The sequence below is a fragment of the Mesitornis unicolor genome, unplaced genomic scaffold (genome assembly GCF_000695765.1).
Source record: "Mesitornis unicolor isolate BGI_N332 unplaced genomic scaffold, ASM69576v1 scaffold52350, whole genome shotgun sequence".
Taxonomy (NCBI): domain Eukaryota; kingdom Metazoa; phylum Chordata; class Aves; order Mesitornithiformes; family Mesitornithidae; genus Mesitornis; species Mesitornis unicolor.
The window spans coordinates 29,416-36,859 of record NW_010158650.1 but is presented as its reverse complement, the minus strand read 5'-3'; positions in this window follow the sequence as shown (position 1 = coordinate 36,859).

The following is a 7,444-nucleotide window of genomic DNA, read 5'->3' as shown; positions in this document are numbered from 1 at the left end:
CAGACCACACTGTACAAGAGATAGGAGAAGGAAAGAGCTATACGCCTTGTCTGTTAGAAACAGGACCCTCATATTGCGACTTGGCTGTGATGATGATAGTGACAGCCAAGGCTACTAGAGAAGAAGATAATATGGGAGGGAAAAGATATTCACATTTTTGGTGAAAGAAGCATAATTTTTAAACATGCAGAATTGCATGACCATTCATTTCAGCAAATCATTTTGCTCACATGTAAATTTTCTTGTAGCTCAGGAGTTTTTAATTCTCAGGCCCTTTCTACCATCTGTAACTCAATCTTTATTTTTTTAAGAAATCGCAGACATCTGTTTAAATACCCATCTCTTCCGTCACATGGAATTCTGGATTTAAAAATCTAAGTTCGAAAATAATACCAAAGTTAGATTACATTTCCAAGCAACCACGGCCTGGCATTTTAAATGCTGCCTTTTAATTAGCCCATTCCTCTATACTGGCTGCGTTGGGCTCTGTGGCGCACAGACAACGTCTGGTGTGGGTTTGGGTCGGCGAGCTGGGCGAGGGGATCATGTTGCCACAGGGGCTGTGGGGATAGGGAAATGGAGGGGTTGGAGGAGACCCCTCCAGGCTTCTTGCAGCCAACTCTCCTGCAGCAGGAAGGGGGTCTGGCCCCCAAGGGGGCTGTGGGGCCGAGGGACTGTTGCTGAGCCTGGGACTCTGCTATGGTCCTGTGTCATGTGTAGGACTAATCCTGCCCATCAGAACAGAGACAGCTCAAGTGGCATAAGCAAAACTCAATTTTGCTGCCCCTCACCTGACTTCCTGCGGCAGTGGGTATGATTTCAGAGTGCAATCGGGGACACATGGGGACGGGGATGGACGGACTCCTCCTCACCCTTCTCCTGTGTCCACCTCCCAGCTTCCTCCTTGAAGGGTTACTCCCTGCTGCATCACTGCCTCATTCTCCCAAAATAACAGCATTCCCATATAAAATAGGACAGAGGAAGAGAGGCTCGGGCCAGATCTTTCAGAGCATTTTAGTTCTCCAGAACTACTTGCTTTGGCTGCTGGTAGGAATTCATACTTCAGACTGGTGCGAAATCCCTCATTCTTTCTGTTTTAGAACTTACTCATCGGTGAACTCTGCCCCTTAATCAGCTCCTTGCTGGCATTGCTGGAAAAGAAAGACATTTCCATGGGTACACTGCAGATCTGATGAATTAATGCCCCATGGCTTGATAAAGGCTTAGATGGACAAAGGTATCTGGATCTCGTGCCCGGATGAATTTCCCAAAGGTTTGAGAAGTGCAGACAGAGTGCCTGGTGGGAACAAAGCCACATGGGATTTCAAGCCTATTTACAAAATTTTGTTTGAGTTATAGTGGTGAGCACCCCGAAGCTCTCACTAAAGCTCAGAAGGACACAAGTGGCACCACAGCACAAGATTTCCTTCCTCCAATCATGGAAAATATCTTGAGTTCAGGGAAGCCAGACCTGGTTCAGAGATACGAAGTTAGAAATGCCCAGCTATGGGTGTCTTTCACAAACAGGGAAAGCTTTCGTTTGTGAAGGAAGCTATTTGTCACCACAAAAGCTGTATTTTGCACCATTCTCTGAAAAATGTGTTGAGTTTTTCACCCTGCAGGATATCCTGTGGAAAGCAATTAAGACACATTTAAGAAGTAGGCTAATATTTTTATGCTTCAAAAATGCATTAGGAAAAAAAAAAACAAAACCAAAAAACCCTGCTGGACTTAATCTCCACCACTTTCAAATAAAGTTAAAGACCTTGACTTATAGCAGTCCTGATGTCTAGGTCCTGCTAAGCTACAATTAATCAATAATAAAAGCGAAGCCAGAAGGCCACAAATCATGCAGAAATTGTTTTCATTTTACTACACTAATAATGAAAAACTGAAAGAGTCAAAAATAGTCATTTGACAAAAGAACAGGGAGAATACAGCTCCCACAACGAAAGATGCCAGGAATACTTTGATGATGAAATGCATTGTAAAAGAATGTCTTAGGGGGCAAGTTGTGCTGCATGTCTTCCCTAGATAAAACTGGCTTAGGGGGAGCTTCTGTCTTCCTATTCCACCTAATGTAACTTTGTTCTGCAGTGATACTGGGATGACAAGTACACATACATAAACACTACCAATCAGTTAAACAAACACAATCAGATTTTTTCAGCTCCGTATTTCGCTTCTTGGAAAATATTTGCTGTCAACACTCTTAAATTCAATCTTGTGTAATTCCTGGTAACAGAAGTTATAAAAGTACTCATATCTAATGGTAAACACAGACTGCACTTTCCTGGGGAAATTTCATAGTCCTTGAAGCGTGTATAAAATCCATATTTTTTTGAAAAATCAGAGCAAAATTTTTACTCACTTGCAAATATTTAAAAAAAAAACATTTTAGGGACATGTTTGCAGCTCAAATACCTCAAGGAGCCAGAGTGCTTACTTGGGTTCTGAAATACTGAAAGGATGTCAGGCAGCCACAGTCATGCATTAATACCATAATTCATGGTGCAGTTTGTGCTTTGGAGCCAGAGGAGGGACCACAGAGCACTACCATGGGAGATGACACCAAGCACACAGTTACAGATTTCAGTTTAACTCCATAGGACTCAGTGGGAGGCGAAGCAGAACACTTAGAAATTCCAGAAAAGCTTTGAGCTATGTTTTACTTTAAACTAATCTTTAGCCAACATAGGAATGTAAACACATACACATCAAAACCTTTTCGACATACACAAGAAAATGAAGTCAACACTATAAAGTATGGATGGATATCCTCTATTTTTAATTTACTTCATTTACAGAAGAGAACATGATATATGTTGTGAATGTAACAACATTTTTCTAAGTTTAATTTGATTGTTTTCCTGCAGGAATAGGCTAATCTTCATCTATACTGCCTTTAATACTATTTATTACTGTTCTCCTCCTGAGTGACTGACTGAATGTTCTCTCTATGTCCACCTGATGAGTACGCTTTTCCCAAAATAGTCCGTGACCACTCTATTTGCACGAGAGATGTACTATTATTATATTTGCATGGAAGAAGTTAGGTGATCCTGCAAAAATGTTTTTCAGTGATATCACTTGTCCAACTTGTAAACTGATTTACAATGTGAAATGCGACATCAAAAGTGGCACGTGACAGAAGAGCTGCGCAGGAAATACTTTGCAGTCTCCGAGAAATCCAGCCAGAGTTGCTGGTTTTTAGAACCTCTGTTTGTTTGCCCAGAGGAATTAACATCTGGTCAAAGAGAATAACCTCCAGCTATTGTTACTCTGTATTCAACTTTCTTCCGATATTTAAAGCTGAATTATTGCTGATTTTAAGAACATGGCTTCTGAGATACAATTTCACACCATTAACTGCATTGGGAAAAGAGCAGGAGCCAGCCCTGAAAGTGTAACAGAGCACGTTTTGAATGCATAGCACATGCAAAGCCATAAATGCCAGCCAACCAACACCACACACTTAAAGCCCCATTCAAAAACCTGGAATTTCCTCATGCACATAATGCCTGTTGTGACAAGTAATTAGACCCTTGAGGAAACAGCCTTTGAAATGCATTTCCTCTCTAGCTAAAGGAATTCTCACCAGAGAGACACCTTCAACAAGGTAATGCTTTGCATTTTGCTTTGTTTTTACACGCAGGTATCTCAAAGCAATAACATCCACACAGAGGCCAAGCCTGGCCCCTGTGATGCCAATGAGAAAAACCCATCTTTCGAATTCACTGGGATCATCATTGATTAATCCTCATTCCATTCCTGTGAGACAAGTGAGGGATATATAGAGGTCACTTCACACACCACGGCAGCATGGTTGTTCCTGGAAAATATCAGCTGTTCCAAAACAGAGAGGAGCCCAGCACGCAGTTTGGAACAGGATGCAATGGCCAACACTATCTCCATCTGGAACAATACAGGAAATGCTGATAGCCAGAGTGGCATCACTGAAAATAGATTTTGGCCAGCACACAGGGATTAAGAGCCTTACTTTTCAAAAGGTGCTCTGAGACCTTTAATAACCATAAATAGTCAGGACTTTGTATTTGTGCCCCACTGGAAAGATGGCAGCACTCGCAGAACGGTGTTTCCATGTACCATGCTGACACATTGCTTTGTTACTGGATCATCTGCAGCTTTCAACAGGACTGACGTGGCTTCCGAGTCAGAGAGCCACAGCAAAGTCCTGACCCCGCCAAAGGCAAAGTCACAACAGTACTTGGAACCAGTGGATCAAGGATTTCTCTCCCTGGAAATAGTCTGGGAGATCTGGCAGCAACATTTCCCATCAGATAGCAACCGTGAGATCTTTGGTATCTTATGTAACTGCCATCCTTAAATAAAATGTATATCTAGTTCATCACTTTTTTCTCTGATTTAATTAGAATCTTGCTTGGTTTTTCAGGTTGGCGAAGTCTTATCTCACAATATGCTGCAGATGCTACTGCTTGGAGATTAACGTTTGCTTTTTAATTAAAGTTTTTACTCAGGAAGTTTGTGATACCCCCACGGCAGCATTTAAGACCAAGAAAATAATTGTGTACTATTCTTAAAAAAAGCAGCCGTAGCATAATATGAAACAGTCACATTCAAGGTAACACCAAAAATTACTGTGTGGTTTTCATTTATGTGTGACATTTTCTGAGCTTGTTTTTAAGGAGCCTCCATGAGAGACTCCATCAGAACTTTGCATTTTCCAAGATAATATCTCCATATTTTAAGTTTAGATTGTTGAGTAGTCAGCATGTTCTTCTGCACTGATTCCCAGAAAGCAGCCTTCAGCTGAGCACCAGCACACTGAGCAGCTGGTTGCCACTGCAACATGGCTTCTGCTTCTTACAGAGCACTGGCACAGGCTGCCCAGAGAGGCAGTGGTCTCCTTCTCTGGAGACACCCAAAACCCACCTGGATGTGTTCCTGTGTGATCTTCTCTAAGTGCTCCTGCTCCGTTGGGGGGTTGGACTAGATGATCTTCAGAGGTCCCTTCCAACCCCTGCCAATGTGTGATTCTGTGACTCAAGAGAGTGGTGATGAGAGAGACCTGAAATTGGGAGGGTAAGCAGCACCATGGGAAGAGCAGTGCCATGGAAAGGTTCCAGGAAATGAAACTGCTGCAGGAGTCTGGAGTGAAGATGGAAAAGGAATTACAGCAGTGCTGGGGCAGGCAAGGATGCTGTGCCTTGATATCTGAGGCAGAGGTCTCGGGGAGGGCAGGAGGGGATGCAGAGGGGTGGCAGCCACAGCACAATTTCCTGAAAGATTAGGAACCTTTGTCTGCTGGAAAACGTGATCTCCAGTCCTAATTTAGTAACAGCAGGGAGAGTTATTACTGCTAGGAGTAGAGGTGACCTAGACCCCCAGACAAGGACCAGCCCCAGCACAGCACAAACATAAACTGAAAAGAGTTTCTCCCCAAAGGGTTTCCAGATTTTGTGCAGGGCAAGGGACAAGGCAGGGATGCACAGAGGAGTGCAGGGCAGCAGCGAGGCAGTGTCAGAACAAGGAGCAGACTTCTCAGTCCAGCTTTGCAAAATCCTGCAGGCTTCTCTGCAGCTCAGCTAATTCACTGATACCTTATTTCACTTTAGCACAGTGTGATCCTAATATAGATGGGTATCTCTGGAAAATTCTGATTTACAATTTTGAAAAAGTTACTTCAGATTAAGAAGATACTCCAAAGTTGATGTAGTACAAAGTTGGCCCTTCAGCCCTTGCTTTCTCTAATGACTCTTAAGAGGAACTGCAGAGAACATTCAAGAACTCTCCTTCTGTGCAAAGAGAAAAAAGGGAGCCAAATTCCTGTGCTAACTATCAGCTTCTTGGTAAAGCCATCTGGGATGAGCCACATTTGGTATCTAATGGACGGAGCATTGCTTAGACCAGTCCCACTGACCTGAGCCTTGAGAAAGAACAAAACACTGAAATACTGTTGTATTTCATTGCCTTTAGCAGAACCTGAACACGTGCTTACACATCTGCAGTGGCTTTGGCACACAGAAGCACGAGGGCAGGTGTGAGTGGGGCCTCATTGCACATCTATCTGCAGGGCTGGCAGCAAGGGCAGATTTCAAACCTGGGCCTCAGAGAGGACACGAGAGTCCCACATAAGGAGCCTCAGGGCGATACTGCAGTGCCTGCGGAATGACACCGTCCAAAGAAGGGAGACTACGGGAGTAAAATAGGAGCCCTAGGTACCCTCTGTACGGGCTGAATATTCAACTTTGTATCTGAGGCAACTGATTGCAACATGCAAACTGCATGAACTACCCAACCCAGGAGAAATGCTAGATATTTGCTAAAAAGGCATACCCATTTCCTTCTGCTAGATCCTAGGATTTGCAAAGATCCAAGTTTCTGAGTTAAACATGAGATTGTTACCAGATGTGTATGTCAGGGCCTTGACTGCACTGACAGCCCTTAATTGCCATGACCGGTCTCCCTGGGGCCTCTCCCACACCCCTGCCCTGGGGGAAGGGGCTCATGTAAGCTCAGCTCTGGGTCCTCAGTCCCTGCCCAGTGCCACCACAGCTGTGGCAGGCTTCAGATCCAGCTGCGCTGTGGCTGTGCTGTGCCTGGCCATGGACCCTGTTGAGCTGGGCAGTGACCCATGAACTGAATTTCTGACTTGCCTTGGACTTCTCTCATCTCCATGAACTTGTCCAGCCCTCTGGGTTCTCAGCTGCCGTCCCTGGCCAGCCCTGCTTGGGGCTGTGGGATGGGTCTCCTACCCCACCAGCCATGCTGTCAGCTTCTCTGCTCCCTGACAGCCAAGGGGGAATTCTCTAAATATTAAGTTGTATCTAACTTACAAGTTGGTTTTTCAATACCGGAGCAGATTTGAATGTATTAAACTGGATATGGACATAAGAAATGAGCCCAAACTAGAATTAAATATCCAACTATAAAAAAAATTTGAGTATTAATAAACTCTAGCCCTAGAAACTTCTGCAAGTATCTCCTTTATAGTTTGCAACTATCTTTACAGCAGGCAATCCATGGTAGCACTGATTCATACATCCCCACTTGCAGGATTACTCGACATCTAAAAAGCATCTGAGTTGGAGTTTAGACAGCCTGATGATTATGATGAGTTTGATACCTTAACGTTTGGCTACTCCATTTTCTGATTTTCAAGCAGTTCCACAGAAGTACGCTTTAAGTGGCTGAATATTCCTCCCACTTTTTTCTTTTTTTTTTCCATTTGTACAGTACCTACCTCTGCGAAAGAACGTAACCTGTGCACCAGATGTGCTATGTTAAAACTTCTGCCTGCCCTTCAGCCACAGCATGTGTGCCTCCACAGGGTCTAACCCACCTCCACCCCAAATGAGGAACATATGGAGCGCCACGAATGGCAGAAACAAGAGTTCACTTTGAACTACGTTCCTCCTATCAAAGGGCCCTCTGTCTTGCCTTCTTCTTCTCCATTCCTCCG